Source organism: Bombus flavifrons, chromosome 18 (assembly GCF_040668555.2).
Source record: "Bombus flavifrons isolate JBK064 chromosome 18, iyBomFlav1_principal, whole genome shotgun sequence".
Taxonomy (NCBI): domain Eukaryota; kingdom Metazoa; phylum Arthropoda; class Insecta; order Hymenoptera; family Apidae; genus Bombus; species Bombus flavifrons.
The window spans coordinates 1,375,460-1,398,330 of NC_138459.1; the positions used below are offsets into that span (position 1 = coordinate 1,375,460).

At 34.6% G+C, this 22,871-nt stretch overlaps 1 protein-coding gene, 1 long non-coding RNA gene and 1 pseudogene across 2 annotated transcripts in view; 2 read left to right on the forward strand and 1 right to left on the reverse strand.

Moving 5' to 3' along the window:
- Positions 1–22,871, reverse strand: part of CAP (Cbl-associated protein) — a 413,875-nt gene that overhangs the window by 313,364 nt on the left and 77,640 nt on the right. The window lies entirely within an intron of this gene.
- Positions 7,347–7,457, forward strand: LOC138189187 (uncharacterized; annotated as a pseudogene).
- On the forward strand, positions 8,972–12,050 carry LOC138189107 (uncharacterized). The gene is made up of 3 exons (XR_011175901.1): positions 8,972–9,325; positions 10,031–10,273; positions 10,665–12,050. It is a non-coding gene; the product is annotated as an uncharacterized LOC138189107 (long non-coding RNA).

The following is a 22,871-nucleotide window of genomic DNA, read 5'->3' on the forward strand; positions in this document are numbered from 1 at the left end:
AGAAAGAAAGAGAGGGGAAGAAAAATGAAAAAGGGGAAAAGGGGGGGGACTACAAACGGGATGAAAATGTGCTTCTGGAATGTGGCAGGGTTAATAAGTAAGGACAAGGAGGTGTGGGAATATTTGAAGAAATTCGACGTGATCGGACTCACGGAAACATGGATAGAGGAAGACAATTGGGAAGAACTAAAATATTGACTACCCAAAGAATTCGACTGGAAATGCAGGGCAGCAATGGCAGTAAGGAAAAAAGGAAGAGCAAAGGGGGGAATAATAACGGGTATAAAGAAGGATCTGAGAGAAATGGAATACAAAGAAATAAGTGATAATATAGTGGAAAGAAAAATAGTATACAATGATAAGACGTATAGGGTAATGGTAGTTTATAATCAAGACACAAAAGGGACATGGAAAGAAATAGAGGAAAGAGTAGACGGAAGAGAAGAGGAAGTGATGATCATCGGCGGATACTGGAACGCAAGAACGGGAGAAGAGGGAGGGCCGATAAACGAGAATCTAGAGAAAGAAAAAAACAGGCGATCAAAAGACAAGACGATAAACATGGAAGGAAGAACACTGCCAAAGTGTCTGGAAGAGAGAGGCTGGACGATAATCTATGGCAGAGATAAAGAAGGAGAGAAGTGGACGGACCTATTATTATATTGGGGAGAGAGGAAACTCAGTAATAGACTATGTGTTTGGCAATCAGGAGGCGACAGAAGAAATAATCGACATGAAAGTAGGAAAAAGAACAGAGTCGGACTACATGCCGTTAGAAATAGAAATAGGGGGGCCAGAATTATAAAAAATGAGGAAAAGAAAGAAGAAGAGAAGGAGAAAAGGGAATGGACAAACGAAAGTGTGGAAAAATACCTGGAGGAATGTAAAGACTGGACCTGCAAGGGAAGAACAGTAGAGGAAATGTGGACTGAAATCAAAAAGAAGATAAACGAAGCAATGCCAAAGAAGAAAGCGAAGATAAGGAAATGGGGCATGGGAGAGAAAGCGTGGTACGACAAGGAGTAGAAAGAAAGGAAAAGAGAGATGAGAAGGAAGATGACAAGTTTATGAAAATGCAGCAGAGAAGCGCTCATAGAGGAAAAAAGGCATTCAAACGGTGGTGCAAACAAAGAAAGGAAAGACACGAAGAAGAAGAAATGGAGAAAATAAAGAAGATCAAAAATAAAGAAGAACAAGAAGCGTGGAAATACATAAATAAATATAGAAGAAGTAGAGAAGGTATAGATGAGGATGTAAGCGAAGAAGAGTGGAAAAATCACTTTATGGACATTTTAGAAGGAACAGAGCACAAGGAGGGCAGAAAAACGGAGGGGCATAGAGCGGAAGAGAAAATAATGGAGGAGAGAGAAGATAATATAGAGAAGGAAGAGGTGATCTACCAGCTAAGAAACTTGAAAGAAAATAAAGCAATGGGGAAAGACGGGTTAGAAAACGAGGTATGGAAGTACGCACCGAAGGAAGTGAGGGAGGCGTTATAGGAGTTGTTAAGGAAAATATGGAATGGGGAAGGGATACTAGAAGATTGGAAAAAAGGAGTAATATGTCCGATATATAAGAAGGGGGACAAGAGAGTACCGAAGAACTACAAAGGAGTAACATTAATGGATACAGCATACAAGATCTATGCAGGGATACTGGACGAACGACCGAAGGCAGTGATTGAAAACAAACTGGAAGAGATCCAATCCGGATTCAGAAAAGGAAGAGCAGTGACCGACGCGGTATTTGTGATTAACCACATCATAGACAAGCAGCTAGGTAAAGAAAAAGGGAAATTATATGCCTGCTTTGCGGACTTAAGAGCGGCGTTCGACAGGCTAAACAGAGAGAAACTGGAGGAGAAAATGAGGAAAATGGGGATTAGCGAAAAACTAACCCGAAGGATCAAAGAGATATACGCAGAAACAAAGAATGTAATGAGAGTCAGGAACCACAACACAAGAGAATTTTGGACAGTGAGGGGAGTCAGACAAGGGTGCCCGTTGAGCCCTACGTTATTCAACATCTACGTGGCAGGACTGGAAGAAGAAACTAAGGAAAGGACAAGCTGGGGGCATAGTGGTAGGACAAAGAAAGGTGTAGTCACTAACATATGCAGACGGTATTGTGCTGATAGCGGATAGAGAAGAGGAGCTAAAATATATGCTAGAGAGATCTAAAAAATTTTTAAAGGAAGCCGAATTAGAACCGAGCACGGAAAAGATCAAGATGGTAGTTTTCGAAAAAGAAGGAACAAAAGGAGACAAAAAACATGGAAATGGGGAGAGCAAGAATTAGAAGAAGTGGACGAGATAAGATACCTAGGGTACATACTACAGAAAAACGGCAGTGATGAAAAACAAGTACAAGACAGGAAGAGAGCAAAAATAGCAATGAAGAAAACACGGAGTGTGGGAGAAAGAATATTCAAACAGGACTACAAGAGGAGAATGAAGATGTTTGGAGCACTGATAGAGAGCGTGGCGCTGTTTGGAGCAGAGGTATGAGAGATAATACCGAATACCAACAGTTACTGAGACCACTAATTAGTGGTAGTAGATTTACTGCATTGGCAACTAAATCATTGCGGATTTTGTCAATACCACCTAATGACAAAATCCGCAATGACTTAGTTGCCAACCCAATATATAGCTATCGGAACGAGACCTGATACTTCTTACACGGCAAGTAAACTGTCACAATATAATCGGAACTCAAAAGCAATACATTCGACCGCTGTGAAAAGGGAATGTAGATACCTGAAATTGTAATTGAAAATCAGTAGACGCCAGTTGGATGGAAAAAAAATTAAATTTGTAGAAAGAAAGAGAGAAAAAAAAGATTAGACGAGATCAAGTCGTGCTTTATTCGCTTTACAATTGAATATGTTTGCAGAACAGCAATGAATATTTCAGTAATAGCATTTTACAATCAATTTCAAGTCTAATACAAAAATTGAAATGTAATATATCGTAATAGTAAAATAATTAAGAAATATGATAAATACAGGCATATATGTATGAGTAACATTTTGTATGTAAATTAATTTTTAAGAAATGAACAGGTGCTATATTTTAACCTTTCAGTTTCGACAAAAAAGATAATTCCTTTAACAAATTTTGTAGAAATTCAAATGAGAAAATAAAATTAAAAAGTATACAACTTTCTATTAACTTTCGAAATCATTTTAAAAACAATTGCAAATAACATATGAGTTGTATGAATGAAAATAGTTACATCAGAATCATTATCCACGCTAAACCCTTATTTATTTAGTATCAATTCAAATTTTTCTTATAGAAAAGAAATGTCACGTGAAAGTATATAATGCAAAGAGTTTAATTAAGAATTTTCATGCTATTGATCATTCATTTGCGTATACGTTTGAACGTCCCTTGTGATAGGCTCTTCTTATTGTTTTATTTACATCATTCTTAAGAATACGAGTAAAACTAACGTAGAAAAAATTAGTTATTGGTATACTACTTGTAGCAGACTGCAGAACTAAAAAGAAGGCAGAAAATAGCGTGAAATTAAAAATTTTGGCGGGTTTAAAAAAATGTGTTTTTTAAAAAGAAAAATAGACTTTAAGGTGCTATAACAATTATTTAAATAAATTTTTTGACGAACATTTTTAGTTCATCGAGAAGAAAAATATATAATAATTTAATCCTTTTTTGGTTTTTCGTTTCAGTCAAGAATTACGAGGTGGATCTTTCACGCCGATTGAAAACTGCAGCCCATGAAATAGGCTTAGAAATCTATTATAATTTTTCTTTTTACTTGCAAAAAAATTTTTTGTATTCGTTAAATATATAAAAAACCATACCTCAAAATTCAATAACTTCATTTCTTTCTTTCCCTTCTAACAAATATCACAAAAAGACGCTATTTTAGAACATTCTAATTCAGAACAACCCCTTAAGGAGGTTACTAAGAAAGGGATAGGACTTATCATATTTATTATCATATTTAACGCAGTCCTTCGCCTCAAATATTACTCAAAGCTGTAGAAATTGTCACCCATTACTCTTATTCTTAAACCAAGGAAGCCAATCCACCAAGCAAATTCAAATTGACCATTCGCTCTTCCGTCAAATTTATCCAAACTCTTTCAGAATATCCTAATCGGACGACTTCATTCTTTTTTCGAGGATTTGAAAATAACGTCAGATTATCAATTCGGTTTTCGGAAGCGACATTCAACAGAACAAATTCATCGGATAGTACACAAAATCAGCCAAGATCTAGAGAAGAAAAAGTTCTGCCCTGCAGCCGTGTTCCTGGGTATTAAAAAAAAAAAACTTATACCTACTTCTCTATATCATAGTTGTACTTAGTCAATAGATTTTTCACAATAAACATTTAGGAGATGCCACTAACTTTTTTATTACATATATTTTTTCTCTCTATATTTCTTTATTATTATTATCTATATTTATTTTACTATAATTTTAGTTGGTAATTGAATTGAAAACTATTTCATATTCCATATCGTTGCTATAATTTAAGAAGTATTGGTATTTGATCTTAGATATCGAATGAAATAAATTTCTTAATTATTACTTCCACGTAATTATCGATTACTGCTGCAGAACATTTTAGCTGTACACTATGTTCATAATTCTAAATTTTTCGTATTTTGCCCTTAGCATTCCTATAATATTTATAAATTAAGCGTCCTATTGCTGTAATAAAATTATTGATATAACAATAAATAAACGTACTAATAACGACAGTACCTTTAGTTATGTCTTAGTTATTTCAATCCGACGTGATCAACGAGATGTCCATAACAAATTTCAATGTTACTCACCTGAAACAACAAATACAATAATTAAGTTATTAATGTGACATATTGGAATGGAGGGATTTACGAATTTTTACATATATTAGGTCATCCTATAAATTCGTGCCGACTTTTGTGTATACATTTCATGTGTCGATTTATAAACATACGGCGATAAGGGACCAATGCACTTGAGCTTAGCTGATCGAGAACAGGCTAGAGCAGATTTTCGTGGGTATAAGATCGTAATATAGTGAACACAGTGACTTCTAAACAGCAAAAAATCATGAGTGAAATGCGTATCCATTTTCGACATCTCATGTTATATGAATTTCGGAAAGGAAGTTCTGTAACAATTGCCACGGACAACATATGTGCTGCTTACGGAGAAAATGCGCTTTCATCTCGCACCTGTAGGAAGTGGTTCCAACGTTTTAGAGCTGGGAATTTCTGTTTAGAAGACGAGGAACGCTCCGGGCGTCCTCCTCAGACGACGAAGATAAAATTCGAGATCTTGTTGAAAAATCACGAAGTTTGACAGTTCAAGAGATGTCAAATGCACTCAGTTAGAAAAATTAAGGGAAGCACTAGCTGAAAAACGACCACGTTTAGTGAATAGGAACAACGTTATCTTCCATCACGACAACGCTAGACCGCATGTGGCGAAAAGCGTTACAAAAAAAAATTGTCTGAATTTAATTGGGAAATTTTACCACATCCCCCATATTCCCCAGACATTGCCCCATCTGATTACCACCTGTTCAGAGCATTCCAACACTTTTTAGTAGGTAAAAAATTTGAAAGTATTGACATTCTCAAAAATAGCTTAGAAAATTATTTTAAAGAAAAACAAGAGAACTTTTATCGAGACGGAATAATGGCCCTACCAGAAAAATGGGAAGAAGTTGTACAACGAGAGGGGGATTACATTTTTTCATGAAACTGAAAGGTATGTAAACAATCTTAATATATATAACCGCTCGAAAAACGGCACGAACTTATGGGATGACCTAATAAATTAAAATTCATTTTGTTCTGTTAGAACATATATCATTTATACGTAATTCAATAAATAAATATAAAGCAAAAAATGTTGTGCCTGTGTAATATTTATAATCCACTGTATTAATATTTATGTCGTATAAACACATGGAGAGAGACTATTAACATGTACATGGTTTGCGAAGACACGTTTAAATTTAGTTAAAATATATCGCATTAGATGATATTCTTTAATGAAAAATTTACCGCAACAAAAACTACTGATGGCAGAAATTTAAATATTTTCAAAGGTAGTTGTGGTTTGAATTAACTTCTGTCGTATAGTAAATATGAATTAATGAATTTAAAATAAATTGTCACATTATCTTATTGAATGCAATAATGTTTTACTGTAGATAATAATAAATTATATGTTATAGTTACTGATAGATCGTTCGCGGAGAGATGCGATCGCGAGGAAGCGCGCCAACGGGAGTCGTAAATTCTCGTTACAATTAGACAATCGACATCACGAAATGATCGATTCTCTATTTCGTTTAGGCCAATAGAGGTAGTTGAATTGATTATAACACTGAGAACAACAGGTTACAACGTACACTTTATTCCAACAACATTATCGACATAGACAGTTACGCCAGGTGCGTATAGATATAAGTTAAACAGATGACTGATCTAAAGATGGACAATCAGTCAAGAAGATGTTGACTTATCTAAGGATGACAACTAATGAAGATATCTTGACTGATCTGAGGACGATGAACCAGTGAAGTTCGGTGACGATGCTGTTGTGACAACAGCCATACCCAAATCCACGTCATTCCACGCTATCTGACAGTGAACCGTTAGACTCTGACCTTACCTTTGCACATGGCCCACAACTAAATTTTTCTCATTACGTAGGGCACTCAGGATCATCTCCTTGCCCCTCAACACTAATCATACTACAAGAAATATAATAGCAGCAATAATATATTATTAACAGCTTCATAATAGATTTAATAATAATGATTTAATTAAGGGAATTATTTACCTTTGCCCCTTGTATTTTCAGAGGGCTATGAAAAAAGTACATCTGCTTCAATAGGCTAATTAGAATACTTCCTATGATATACATTGCCACATTAAGAATCAAATACTTTCCAATCGAGCTAGAACCTCGGCGGGCCAGCCAGCTACGCTCGTTAAGGTCCAGAAGTGAAGACGACGCGTCGCGAGTTCGAATCCTCGGCAGAAGAAACTACTACGAAAAACGACTGATAAACCAATCCAAACCTTTCACTTACAATGCACAAACCGGCAAGCGGCCAGCCCCTCCCTTGCGTGTGCTGTGGACATACTTACTACTTTCTGGGAGTGCTTGACTAAAAATGTGCTTGGTATTAAGCACACAGGGGCCCCCGACGATCAACTCGCACAACACTGGTCTCTACTGTCATCCCGCCCGTGGAGGTTTTAGCCGGTAAGAATCCGGCACTACCTTCTGCCCACTTAACTAGGGTGGTAAGGTGTCTATGAAGATTTCCTCCACGTAAAAAAAAAAAAAAAAAATTTTTTTTTGTAGTATGAAAGGAGAGACGTTTAACACTCCCCTAGACAAAGGTGGAACACATATATAAATAGTAAGGCACTGTCGCCTTTTCGGCGACATTTCACTTTTCGGCATTTCAGTCAATATCACACGACTATGTTATTATTATTATTATATTATATTATTATATAGTTATTATTATATTAAAACTGTTTTGTGAATACACGCTAAAAAAAGTACACGTTATACAGTTGTTTGTCGAAATCGTTACAAAGTCACGTAGTATCCAAACACCCGACGCAACTCTTAAAACTCGTTTGTCAAAAAATAGCGGCATTGCTGTCAATGATATTAGCATAGTCGTCTGTGCTATGTGTATTAACACAAGCGTCGCACGCGTATATCAGCTGGTGTTGCTATGTGAGTGGTGCAGACAAGTGATGAATGATACCCATACAATTCGGATTTAAGACTTCGACTGCGGATTTCAGACGCAACCGCGTAAGGCGCGGCAGTACGGCTAAGGAAATTCCATCTTTAGACAATGGGGCCTTGTCTAGCACTTTTTCCAGGAAAAGCGTGCTCAGATTGCAAAGCACCTCACAACAAAAAGAAAGCAGTAAAGTAAGTTGAATATAAAGGGGCGTTCCAAGCGTTAGGTGAGATTAATTTCAATCAAAAATGAATTTTTAATCAATATTCAAACGTGTTACTTTGTGTATCAATTGTATAAATAACAAGAGAGGATTAATATATCCTTTTAAACTTTGCACGCTGCACAAAAACACAAAACACATTTACTCGCAATATATTCTAATAGAGTTTCATTCGCTTGAAAAGAAACAAAAGATTTTGATTGCAATATACTTGCGTCTGCAGTTTACTATTGAAACAGACGATTATCAGACATGTACTTACACACGTTTGTTGTACACACTCAATATTTGAAAATTTTTGAAAATCAGTTACATGTAAAATTTTCAAAATTGAAAGACAGACGCGTGTTTATTATTTCCAACATCTCAAAATATTGATTGTTTAATGCGAACAAAATTTCATTTAAATATGTTAAACCATACACGTTAAAACTGCAAAGGAGCAACTACGATTACAAAAATAGTTTGTGAATTCCATTTTCATGAAAATGAGCAACTCACGTAAATTATATGATATTTTGCTGAAAAAATTTTTAACTTGTACGTCAAAAAATGATGGACTCGATGTGGAATGAACCTTATTGGAAAACAGAAGCGTGTTTCTTCATGGTTTAAGTAAATGCAAATGGGTCTGGGCCATATATCAGACGCTACCATCTGATGTTTATACTGTCTTTTCTATCGTTACTTAGTATTCTATCTGGCACTTGGAGGCTGTAAAAACTGAGGTTTTCCATTTTCTTCCTGTGATTCTTGCGTTTCTTTATTCGATTTAATTTAGGCAGCTTTTCGTAACAACCAATACCTACAATTATAACTAAGCGTACAGGTAGATAATACATAGATAATAGCAATAGATAATGAAAAATAAATAACAAATAAATAGATAATAATGTATTAATTAATTAAATGCTTAAATTTTATGTGCTAGACTAGGTTAGCTGCGTAGTAGTGATACATGTATGTGAATATCGGTGTGTGGAAGATCGTGTGTGCGCGGCGGCACGAAAAGAAAGGAATGTGAACTGTTGAGTTAACAGTCTGGTATGGAAGAAAGTGTTGTGACGCGTGCAAGTGTGTATCGATGAATATCACTGAAATCGTTTATCAAGTATAAATTCTAATTGTAAATTTAGTGTTCCTATACCATTATTTCGGCTATTAAGATCCAAAATTCTGAAGATATATTTAATTAATATTTTTAAATATACGTACAACTTATACGTAAACACAAACATAGTAAGGAGAAAACGAAGAATAGAAGTGAAAGCTAGAAAAATTTGTTAAGAAATTAATGGTTTCAACATATGTACGTGGTATTGCGATAAAATGTCCTATCGATTTTTAAAGGTAGGACCATTTAATTTACGACACTTTGTAATACAACATTATAAATTGGTAAAGACATCTAAAAAACAATTAGAGTAAATAAATCATGCTGTTTCTAGATCACTACAAGCTGCATAGGATTTTCTGACTTTGTTTAAAAGGTAAAAAATATGAAGAACTTGAAATATTTCAGCTAGTGGGCAAAAATATCAATTATTCGCAAAATTCTTACGAGAGAAGTTATTTAAAAAAAGAGAGCTCTCCTTGGCAATAAAAAGAACCTACTAAATTATAAAAGGTGTTTTGAAAAAATTAAGTGATTAAAAAATATTAATTTTTGAGTGTTCTGATTACGAATAATTATTAGAAATGTTCTACGATCTCTACGGTTACCGATAACTATTATCAACAATAAACATTGTTTATGGTTATCCATAACCATTACTGTAATGTAATTTTTAGTTATTGATAATCATTATGTGACGGAATTTGTAACTAAAGAAGTTTGAGTAATTATAATGATTATTTCTGATCAACACAATTTAAAATAATTGTAAGATGCTAACGTTTATACTATAACTTTGTAAATTTGGGTTACAAGTGTCATAGTCCCTGATTCGAACATATTTTAAAAAATGAAAAATGCTACACAGAACATTTCAATTAATTGTAAGAAGCGCAGTAAAAGAAATTTGGTCTTAAAGTTCGTTTTTCTTTCTTCTTTAGAGAGAATCCAAGAATGTGCTGTGTGGAAATACCTGAAGCCCTTTCCAAGGCACCTCGAATCGCGTTAGTCACGGCCAATGTAAGGAAGCAAAAGGGTGGCACTTAGGGTCGAAGAAAAATCGGAAACCACTGTGATTACTACGGAAATGGATGGAGTTAAAAAGACAAGAAAATCGAAAATTGTCCCAAGGATACGTCTGTTAGTTTCTAATTGAGGGTACTTTCCCAATTGTTTCGCAAAAGGTAATGTTGATAGTAACTGCTGGTAAATATGCATTTATATCCATAAACGGATATTCGTGAGATTACAGAAATTAGGTAACAATGGTTGTAAGTTGAGTTTATAATATTTACTGATCGTTTTGGCGCGTTTACGGAACATTTTAGAGCACTGAATAATAAAATTTTATCATAATACAGATCTGAAGAAAATCATGTTGAATTTCTGAAAAATGGTATCTAAATGTGTAGATCTGAAGAAAATTGTGGTAAATTTCTGAAGGATACCTAGTATAAATTTCTTGCACAGAATATTGTGTAATTATCGTGTAAACGATAAATGTATCGTGTAAACGGATGTAATTAGATGATGTTGATTGTAAAGATTTTGTAAGTTTCACGGAATATTTTGCAGGAGAGAGCATGATGATAAGAATCAAGATCTGTGTGTAGGTAATGCAATTTGTACTTGCACTGACATGGAAAGAAGAATAGACGATATAAGATAATATTTTTTCGTTTGAGGCATCATTTTCCAAGATAATTAGGTTTGAACTTTATACATTATGTAAAGTATAACATATTTTGCTTGACTAATTAATTTTCCTTTTTTATTTATTATTTACTTTTTTTTTTTATTAAGTTTAGGCTGGACTACATAAACATGCGTCTACTCCAAAATGAAGTGTAATCGCAACATAAATTATATTAAAGCTTTTTGCGAATATCTTGGAAACTAAAGCCAAGTTGCGATAACATGTATAAAAAAAAAGTTGTCCAAAATGATGACCTTGACAACACATCTCAAAATCATGAAAATCGGTGAGGTGTGCCCTTTCGTATGTAATTACTTAAATAAGTTTTATATTTACATAATGAAAAATAATACGATATATATCTCAATCTTTACCATTTATTTATTAATAATATTAACAAGAACACCATTATTGTTGACAAAACAACAACGTATGATTCGTATTATTCATTTCGATAATGTATTATTATTCAAGACTCGAACAATTTCTCTAAATAGTATAACATGAATATATATTAGCAGATGATATAATGTAGCTTTGTAAATTTGGACGGTAATACGACTGAAAATTGGGCTGATGAAGCAAAAACTTACGGTTGTTTGAAACTGGCAACGTATCTAGATATGCATGCGTTCAATTGCATGCACTCGACAAATTTCATCGATTAATTCCGAAACTAAACGTAATATTGGAATTATAACTTGGAACAATGTTTCCAACAACTAAAACAATCTAAAACAACCTTTAAACGCTCGATTTTCAAAAAAATAGGCCTAGTGAAAAATCACTTTTTTCGTCATAAATCATTATTTGTTTGAAACAATCTAGGACAAATGTAGAACAACTTGGAACAACAACAAAAAATTCGAGAATTAAGAAATGGCGTACTAACTACATATACCGAATTTATCTTATCTAAAAGTCTGCCTTCCCAAAATACCTGATACGTAAAACAATGCATATAAGTTTTTGTTACTATAATTGTATAACTATTTCGGAACATTTAATTAATGTAATAGCGAAGTATACTTGATAGCATCGAAGTAGAATTAGTTTAATGATAGCAATACTGAGCATTGGATAATTCGTAGGAATAAATAAATATTAGAATTTTATTTAGAAATATAAAATCTTTATATTTGGCGTTGTTTGTGAAAACATTCGTTAAGGATACGTTCGTTCGCTGATTAATACTAGAACTACCGATAGTTGGTCTTTAAAAGATACGTAATAATAAAATATTTTTATATTTATTGATTTATTACTTTCTTACAGAAGCAATTCTATGTTATGTAGTACATTTTTGGTATTATTGATCCATCTGGGACCATAATCTTTAAACGACAGTTAACACATTTATAAAATTGTAGAACCAGTCGTTTTGACTGCTGTGGTATTTCTAGCGTTAGCATCTAGCGATCGATCCGGAATTTTCCTCATAACCGATATCGTCATATCGAATGATACGCGGTAAAAATTTGAAAAACGTGTGGCAAGTTGTAGAAAACGAGGAAACTGGTTAATTGGGATTCGATAAACAGATTGCAGCACTCTTTTACACTCTGACAAGTACCTATCATTTTGACTGGTATTGGTATAAATAACCTTGATAGAAAATTATTTTCAATTTGAATACATAAAAAACAAAATAAAATTCATTATATTATTCTTTTAGTTATCGTTGCGAAAGTCGTTACATCAGTGCGGAAGAAAATATAACATGTAGTAGGAATTGTAAAATAAAATTGTAAAACCAGTCAATTTGGCTGGTGTGGTAGTGCTTGTGTTAAATAATAGGTTCATTCATTGTACGATAATTAAAAGTATACAACAAGAATCCTTTTAGCTAATTTATTTAATTAGATTACAAATTCCTTAAATTAAGGACATTTCTCTTCATTTTGATAATAATACCGTATGATAAAAGAATCTTCTTTTCTTACTTCCTCTTTACCTACAACATTAGAACAACTCAGAACAAAACTATGAAAAGTGGAACACGCATATAAGACTGATTTTGCTCTTGCATGGATGTCGTTTGTCGGCCCGTGTTCCAGTTTTCAAATTTTTGTTCTGGGTTGTTCTAGTGATGTAAGTATGTGTTCCAAAGAAGAACCTTTTACCGTAATACTATTCTATATAAAATCAAAATATTCACTATGAAGACATTCACTTTTTTTGGAATTATTTCTGAAATCTTCTGAGATAAATCATTATTTGTTTGGAACAATACGAGATTTAAAAACTTAGATGCTAACTTCATACAGGCGGAAAGCTTGCAGTTTATTTTTACGATCATTTTTACGTAACTTTAAAAGTTCAAGACATTGTATAATATGTCACGTGTTTAATCTTCGTCCCATTGGATCTTTAGAAAGTTGCACGAATAGTTTTCGTGAAACGGTCTCATATCAACAAAATAGCTACGAATAAAGACTGTAAACAAATATGTTTGATCGACAGATTGAAAATTTAAACAAATTTCCTGTTGCTTCAAATGTCCTAATTTTAATGTTAACGTTACTCTTGCTTCTTTAACACGTTGACTGCAACGCGTGTTTTCAAAGAAATCTCCGTCAGGCCACGCGTACAGCAGTACCAAGCGTTGTCTGCTAGGTGCTCCCATCGATATTTTAGTACTGCGAATCGCTCAAGCGGTGGTCTCAAGAATGATCTTTCGTTTCGTTTGTTCGCAACATTAAAACCACTAGCTGTTGTTGAATATAAGGAAGGAAAGTGTGGTATAGATTATTCCGATCAAATGGTTTCTTATGCTACCTCAATTAGAAAAGGAATCAAATGGTACAGAAAACTTGGCATTCGATTCTTTCTGGGAATTTCTGTTGTAAACGTTTTGACGGTTTACAAAATTGCAACATGAAAAAGTATAAATATTAGAATATTTAGACAATTATTAGTTGCAAAATTATTATGGTTGTCTGAAAATACAAAAAATCCTTGTCTTCGACGAAGTCAGCATAATATCGCCGTTCGGAAAAATGATTCCGGAAGAAGCATTAGACGCGCATGCAAACTATGTTATGCAAATAAAAGACGTCGAATGGACCGAACAAAGGCACAAAAAAATTTGAAGAAAACAACAACTTATTGTCCAAATTGTCCCGACCAACCTCAGCTATGTATACAATGCTTTAAAGTTTTACGTTCTAAATAATTTTTTTAATAAACCATTTTCGTATTTTTATTTTATAACGATTCAACTATTATTACAATTATTATTAATTAACAATTTATTATTATGGAATATCTTTTCAAATATCTACGACGATCCTTCGCAAGTAGTCAAATAAGCGACACCCTAATATGGGTTACGTGGCCTGACCAGAAACTTTGCTGACATCCGAATACGGGTATAAATACTATAAGTAAATTTTACTTTATGTATAAAAGGCAAGCTATTTTCGATCAAAATAGATAATAATTCGATTATTACTATAGAAATCAGAATTATAGTGATCTTTGTTTATTATATAGATTTATTTATTGCGATTGAAATAGAGAATTATAACTATTTAATTAGAACTTGTTATTAGACTATTGTTGTGAATTAGAATGTAGTAAGTAATGTGATATCAACTAAGGACAACTAAATTGATAGTTCACAACTCAACTTACAACTTACAACTAACAGCCCACAACTTATGAGCAACGATTGACCCGCAACTACTCGCAGCTTACTCGCAACTGCCACTAGTCACAACTCAGTCATAACTCTAACTACAACTATTGACTACTGATTATTGACCCTTCTCTCCACCAACACTTCCTTTTTATACCAGAGTTTTCGGTATTACTACAACGTACACGTGTTTTACAACTGTCGACTCAACATGGTCACGTACACCTTTCTTAACACGTTGAATGCTCCGCCAGTTTTCCAAGCTTTGGCCGTGGCGCCACAATGAATCTTTTATTACACGATACATATAATGTCGAAATGTTACTACAAGAGATAAGTTACGGTGTATAATCATCAATTTCACTCGATTCACTTATTTTTAAGATTATCAATTATCTCATATTGTTTCTTCGCGTTGTTAAATAATTGTTCTATGTTGTTACGTATGGGGTCCTGCCCCAATATCAATATTGTTGTAAGTTTCCCATTGCTCTTTACGACAGTCTACTATAATTTCTTTAGCCCTTTTATTGTTGAGAATTTTGGATCTTAATTGCCGAAATAATGGTATAGGAACACTAAATCTACACTTACAATTTATATTAGAATAGTTATATATTTGATAAAGGATTTCAAAGATATTCATCGATACACCACTTGCACGCGTCTCACCTTTTTCCATATCAAACTGTTGACTGGACAATTTACATTCCTTTGTTTTCGAGGCGCCACGCACACACATCCTTCCATACACTCGTATCCACATACATGTGTCACTATTACGCGGTCAATCTAGTCAAGCACATAAAATTTTTAATTCATTTAAATTTGGAAGGAACGTTTATCGTGGATTTGATATTTTTAATACGTTCAATATCAGTGTTATATTAATGGATATTTTCTTAAGATCTGAAGTATGATATTAAAATAACTTAATTTACATTAAATTATTATTATATAAATTATCTTACGGTTGATAGCGTACGTGATAAGGATTACGAAAGAGTATCTAATTTGGTATAGCCTTTACCACAAAAAGTATTTCAACCTGAAAAAGTTGTGTAACTCATTTTCGTTGATCCGAGGTCTTATTCAAAAGATATTATTTTTTTAAAACTGTTGCCTATTATTTAATAACAATTGTGTCACTATTACTGCAAACTTTTCAATTTTACATAACGTAACGCAAAAAAATAGAAAGAAACAACGAGTAATTTACTTATATATTATTTATACAAAATCTGTATAAAACTCTAAACATTTATACAACTTCATTTTTTACACTAATGCTATTACATTCATCAAATTGATTGTTATCTCAAACTTTTTATTTATTTTTGCAATATATTTTTTGTAAAATTACGAAATACATTTATTAGGACAGGAACACAATTACATATACTTATTTTCATTAGATTGATTTAAGTCTAATTAGTTATACATAGTATATGTAGTTATGCATATTAAAGATGTTGCAAACACTGTTTTTTAATTTATATTGAAATCGATTATCATTTATGTCATCTTTTTGCAATACATGAATTTTGTTTTCTAAAAATGGTAAATCCTAATGGCAAATCGTATTTGATTATGAGATCACATGTGCATTTTTGCACCTACTGAACACTTCAAAAATGTCAATTATTATAATATTAAATATATCCTTGATTGCTTGCACAATTCCATAGATTTATGGCTTTAATTTTTTCAAATGTAGCCACTAAATAATTTAAAAATAAAAAATGAACTAAAATAATTTCTGTACGTGTCCTTCAGTTACGTGCAAGTTATACGAATGCGATGACCAATGACATTATTTGGCGTGTCGATGTAATAACAGTGCGATAAGGAAGAAAACTGTGTAATAAGAGACCCAGAGAAAAATTATATCGTGTTTTTAACATGTACTTATACCAAAATGTTATCATCTTTTATTCCAACAAAAAATGGCAAGTCTGCAAAAAAAGCGCGTTTCCCAATAGTAGAAACACGTGCTGCACAATGTATCTGCTGACGATGTAACGTGAAATGATCTCAAGCTTTGATTACGCGCGTGAATTCTAAAACGTGACTCTGTCTACACGCTAAAATACGTAGAACACGTTTCTGTACGGGCTGTTCACCTTGTTCTTTATAAGACGATCGAATTGCTCTCTTAGACCACTGTAATTAGATCGCCCAATGCTACTTTGCAAGCTGCTTTGCTTCTAAATTTGTTGCTGAACGAAGCCATGATTTAAAACAATTTAATCAGCGTTATGATATCTAGTGCCCAATAACCTATATATATATATATATATATATATTTAGTTTAGGGTCTGCACGGCCCTTTTAACAAGACTAGTATCGTTTTATCATTCAAAATAATAAATTCTCTAATATATATGTCGGGTTCACATTATGGTTAGGGTTAGGGGCGTGAAACGAATCCTCATTTGGACTACACATTGTTGCTATGCAATGGAGAAGACATTGACTAGTGCAAATACGACTATTACAGAATTTGACAAGTAACCGCGGTAATCAGACACTCAAGAAGCTAATGACAATGATCCTAGGTCCAACAACGAATCCGCGGTCAACGGGGTAACAGAATGCGCTTTCTTCCAAAACCCAAGTCGTACTCGACTTGCTTGGCTACGGTACAAGTATTGCTAAACTAACTCTTTCTTAAAACGTGAAATATCCACCGAGCGTAAAGATGACAAATTACTCGCTAATACGACCTCACGAGAGAGAAATGACTTTCCGTCGCGATGATGCTGCAGAGGAAAACTGTGGGGTGTGTCTAAGGACACGAGAGATCATCGGATTCGTCGAGGATAGCCTTCGTTCCGAAAGTGAGGGAAATTGACGTTGCTGTTAATTGGTTAATTTCCATGTCGGTGGCTAGAAAAGGATGCCAGCCTCCCTTGAGGGAAAGTTGCTAGAGGGAAGCGTCGTTCGTTGAAAGAAATAGATCTCCCCTATCTTGCCGTAGTTGGGACAAAGACTGTTCGTCTGTTTGAAGGACTTTAGGTAACTAAATCTTAATGATTATAACGGCCCTCGGGCTAGGTGAACATGTACTGTGGAGACGCGTCGGCATCATACCCGAAGAATAGGGTCTGCGTGTGGCGAGCCACGGGCAGAAACCGTTGGAATGTTTACTGGCGCGTGTCGCTACAAATATTTCTTTTAAGGAGAGCTATAGAATTACTCCATACCTTTGTTAGACAAAGCGTTCATCCCGTGACCGCGGCTACGTTCGGCGACTGATTGTCGCCTCGAGCCCAAGCTCATTATCACAAATCTCGAACAAATACAATTATATAGAATGACGACAATTGTTTAATTAGATTACAATTTTACGGATTTTCCCGAAGTTCCAAAAGGGAAGGCTCCGGTGTCCTTTCATCTCCGACATATATATTATGTAAATTCTATAGGATTCAAACTACCCGCCAACCGATATTTTTTACTTTTGTTTTGTTTTACCGACAGTCATTTGCTGAATAGAATAGATCACGAGAGAAGAACGGTAATTTAGGACGTAGAAAATCGATTCTCCATTTTCCAGGTGAAACTTGTAGTAGATTTGTTATTAACTGTTACTGTATTTAATTTAATTGTTCCTAAAATAAACTCGATTTTCCAGAATCGTTCGTCTGATTTACCCTAAGGATTTACGTTATTACATATACATATGTTGTTACGTCGCGCAAGACGTAACTTGCTGCGTAAATCCGGCGCTGCTTGACCGCCGACGGTCTACGCATCGTCCTTCGACCCTCAATAAATCCAAGGAGCTTTCTAACGCTACTGTTTTGACATATGTCGTCAATTTATTGAATAAGTTCCATATCCTAGAGATGCTTTCTGTTTATAGCCAGTTTAGAAAGGCCCTTGGATTTACTACACGCTATTAGGAAGCTCGGAGAAAGCTGGTAGTGACTTAGCAAAAAACGAATGTTTAATCACCGGGAAATCCAGGTTTTCCGTTAAACAAGACATCAGCTAGCAACATTGGTAGGAGGCTCCATTCCCTCTAGTCATTCTTTAACATTGACTTAAACCAATGGACATCGTAGATCGTTGCCCTCACTCTACTCACGAAAAGTGTGAACAACGAATCCACGTCCTTAATAAAAAGGGAACACCCACACCGAGCTTCTTCTGTAATCCTACGAAAACGAACTACAGTTTTTTCCTACAACATTCATCCTGTCAATTACGAGGCTACTTCGGTTGTCTCTCTTACTCGTTCCTTGACTACGTCATATCTTAGGATATCGTCTACGTTACTGCATATCAGTGTAAAAGTGTTGAAAATATATAAAGTTTATAGCTCTGTTAATCACAGTGTTATACTTATTCAATCACCCCTATTATCCTAGCCGAAATAAGGGGATCGATCTATTCGCGGTGTCGATTCTTGCAATCGTAACGGGAATTTACGACTCTCGTTGACTCGCATTCTCGCAACCGCGTCTCCCCGCGATAGGCCGAAAATACATATGTCGAGTTCACATGGATGTTAGGGGCGTGTAACGAACCTTCATTTGGATTAGCCATCGTTGTTGTATTATACAATATAGATGACATTTACTGGTACAAATATGATTGTTACAGGATTTGACAAGTAACCGTGGCGATTAGATACTCGAGTTGCTAATGACAATGATCTTATGTTCAATAACGAATTTACGGAATAGCAAATGCGCTTTCTTCCAAAGTCCAAGTCGAACACAACTTACTTGTCCACAATTAAAGTATAACTCAACTAACTCGTCCACAGTACAAGCAGAACTCAACTAACTAACTCGGTCCAAATGGAACTGCACTTATATACTCTTCTCTGTACCTCTCTGTACCCCTCGGGTCAACTATATTTTTAAGGGGAGCTATACAACTACTCCATACCTTTGTTAGGTAAAAACGCCCTCCCGTGACCGTGGCTACGTTTAGCGACCAGTTGTGTCACTCCGAGCCCAAGCCTATTGTCATAATTTTCGGGCGCACATAATCGCATTAAATCATAAACAACTATTTCTAAGTTTTATTATTCAAGTACCGCTATAATGAAAGGTCTAGACTAAAGTATCGGGGATCTTCCCAAAAATTCCAAAAGAAAGGCCCCGATGTCCTTTCATCTCCGACATATATATATCTTTGAGTTAGGTTTAGTTCATTTCTTAAAAAACATATACTGCCTGTTATAAAAGAAAGAAAGAAGTTTAAAAGGAACAAATTGCCTTAGTCGCATCGAAAAGCACAACATTATGAAAATACCACAAACGTTTCACTTATGTAATTTCGTTATGTAATTACGAAGGAATTACAGGGAAGAAATAACTGGCTTGCAACATCCAAGCAACAAATGCTTTCTCCTCGAGCGTAAAGCTGAACGTGATGTGACACGGAGTACAGACAGGAGAAGTCTCTTGTAATTAAACGATTGTGAGAACGTAGTCGGTCGATTCACGAAAGAACACTCGGTTAACGCATCAACCGCTAGTTTCAGACTTTCTCATTTACTCTCATTTACTACTGTAAGAAAAAAAGGTTGAGCGAATTGTGCTTTCGTCCACCTTTTACGAAACTACCTATAATTAGAGAGTCACTGACTTTGGTCATTTGATTTTTATTCATTTATTTCCACAGGCAAATTTTAAAGTTATTTAGGGAGAATTATTAGTGCTTAAGAAGGAATGAAAAGTATGGCTATGGTTTTTTGATGGACAAGGTCGTAGTAAGCCTTTAAAAAATTCGAAAAGATAACATCTCGTTGCACTTATTTTCGCAAAGATGAAACTTAATATAACAATCGATAGTATCATGAAAGTCGCATCAGTACAACAGTATTAGGATGTCGGAAAAGTTTCTTTCGTTTCATAAGGTGAACAATTTCTGTCTCATATTATTTTATTGAATTAGGTATGATCCATTTCGTTATATTTCTATTATTATGTTCGTGCATAATTCAATAAACTAATATAAAACAAAAAATATTGTGCGTCCATTATTTCCTTATAAAATGAAAGAAACTTTTCGGACAACCTAATACTAATATGCGATTGGTCCATTTCGAGACGTATTGGATTGGCAACTAAGTGATGTTTAAGGTCATTACCTCCTAATGACAAAGTCCGCAATCACTTAATAGCCAACCCAATACATAAGTACAAGGCTATGGTAGAGATAGCCTGGACAATTATATAAATAGAACAGCGGACACCTTACCGATTTCAATAAGCTTGAAATATATTGTCAACGCCACCATTTTGAACAATTTTCACCTATAAATGTAACCGCCACTCGATTTCTATTTACGAGATATTCATAAAAAGCTTTAATTAAATTTAGTTTCCTTACACTTCATCCGGGTATCTAGGTGACTGTATTTTTATATAAACTAAACTAGCTCAACCTAAATTTGACACATCAATGCTAATTATTTTTAATGCAATTAAAAAAAAGGAAGCACAGAGGAAAAAAGAATAGATAAATTGGAGTACATACTGAGAAGAGACGGAGAAGAGGAAGAGAGAATAAAGCTGTTATCTGTGCGGGATAAATTCGGTAACCTATAACAACTAACCTGTATAAAAATAGTCCACCACTTCTTAAACTTCGAATATTTGTTGCCACTTCGAGTTGTCAAAGTATCAAATTCTACGTTTGTCCTACATTCTTCCAAAGAAATAGTGATTTGTCTTGAAAGATTCCAGAAATAACCTCCAAATAAGTGAATTTTTTTATTTTATGTATAATAGCATATAGTAAAATGTTATTTGAAACACATATCTACACCTCTAGAACAAACCAGAACAAAAATTTGGAAACCGAAACGCGAATACAAGGATGATTTTACTTTCGCGTTGTTGTCGACGAGTGGCGATTTAAGAAATAAAAGAAGACAGATGTATCGGCTAACTAGTCGAAACTCTAAACTCAGCATAGGAAATAAACTTAAAATCTACAAAACGATAATAAAACCAATTTGGACGTACGGAATACCGCTATTGGGGACAGCAGCAATGAGCCACATAAATAAACTAGAGTCGCTACAATCGAAGATACTGAGAACAATAGTCAACGCCCCATGGTATGTCAGATACGAAAATATACGCAAAGACTTAAAAATACCAATGGTCGAAGAAGAAATCGGTAGATACGCAAAAAAATACAAGGAAAGAACGGCAACACATCCAAACCAGGTGGCTGCCGAAGCGAGCAAAACTCTGATAGAAAGAAGACTAAGAAGAAAATACCCCACTGACCTCATTAAAGAAATAAAATAATCAAACTCGAAGATGGTATCCCGCTGGGAGTAGCCATCTACATGTTATTTAGCAATTAGGTTAGAAAAACTTACCAAATGTTCAGCTGGACAAATTGTAAAGTACAAATTAAATAATAAAAAAAAAAAAATTCTAAGTGCTAGATGGTTGGAAAAGTCGCCCGGCGCCACTCACCCAATTTAACGTCGGATTTCTTCAACCGAACCGTCGGTCAACGACGACGGTCGTACGCAGCTGCGTTTGAAGCACTCTTAAACCCGAATCAAATGGACGACATTTATATCGTCTGTCTGGGCCAATCGCATAGTGGTACCAGTTGCGATATACACACCCGTCGCTTGTATTAATACACATACAACTTGTAATAAACATGTGAAAATTCCGCTAACGGAAATGCAGGGCTATGTTGGCTAATAAAAACCCCTTTTATTCGTGTATCTTAAGGGTCGGTGCAGATGAGCGATATTTTATCGTAGGACATCGTTCCAGTGCCGTTGGAAAAGCAAAGAAATAAATAAAGTTCTCCTGTTTCAAAAAAGAAGGATGCATACATATGTATTTTCTTGTTCTTTCAACCCATTGCCGTTGCGGTCATTTGTTGCAAATTCGATCGTTTGCATCGGACTTAAATCTTGAGCTTAATATCTTCCGTTACAAATTATTAATTAGACCTATTTATAACTTATGCTAATCCCATACGTTATAAAATCTCTGCCAGTGCGATGGAAAACGCAAGGCTAGGCAACTTGAAAATAAGTGCATTAGAAGAATTCTTAGAATTAGAATTAGAATTCTAGAATTAGAAGTGAATTAGAAGAAGAGGAATTCTTCTAGAACGGCCATCTCTTACTACAAGAAATACAATAGCAGCAAAAATATATTATTAACAGCTTCATAATAGATTTAATAATAATAGTTTTAATTAAGGGAATTATTTACCTTTGCCCCTTGTATTTTCAGAGGGCTATGAAAAAAGTACATCTGCTTCAATAGGCTAATTAAAATACTTCCTATAATATACATTGCCACATTAAGAATCAAATACTTTTCAATCGAGCTAGAACCTCGGCGGGCCAGCCAGCTACGCTCGTTAAGGTCCAGAAGTGAAGACGACGCGTCGCGAGTTCGAATCCTCGGCATAAGAAAAACTACTACGAAAAACG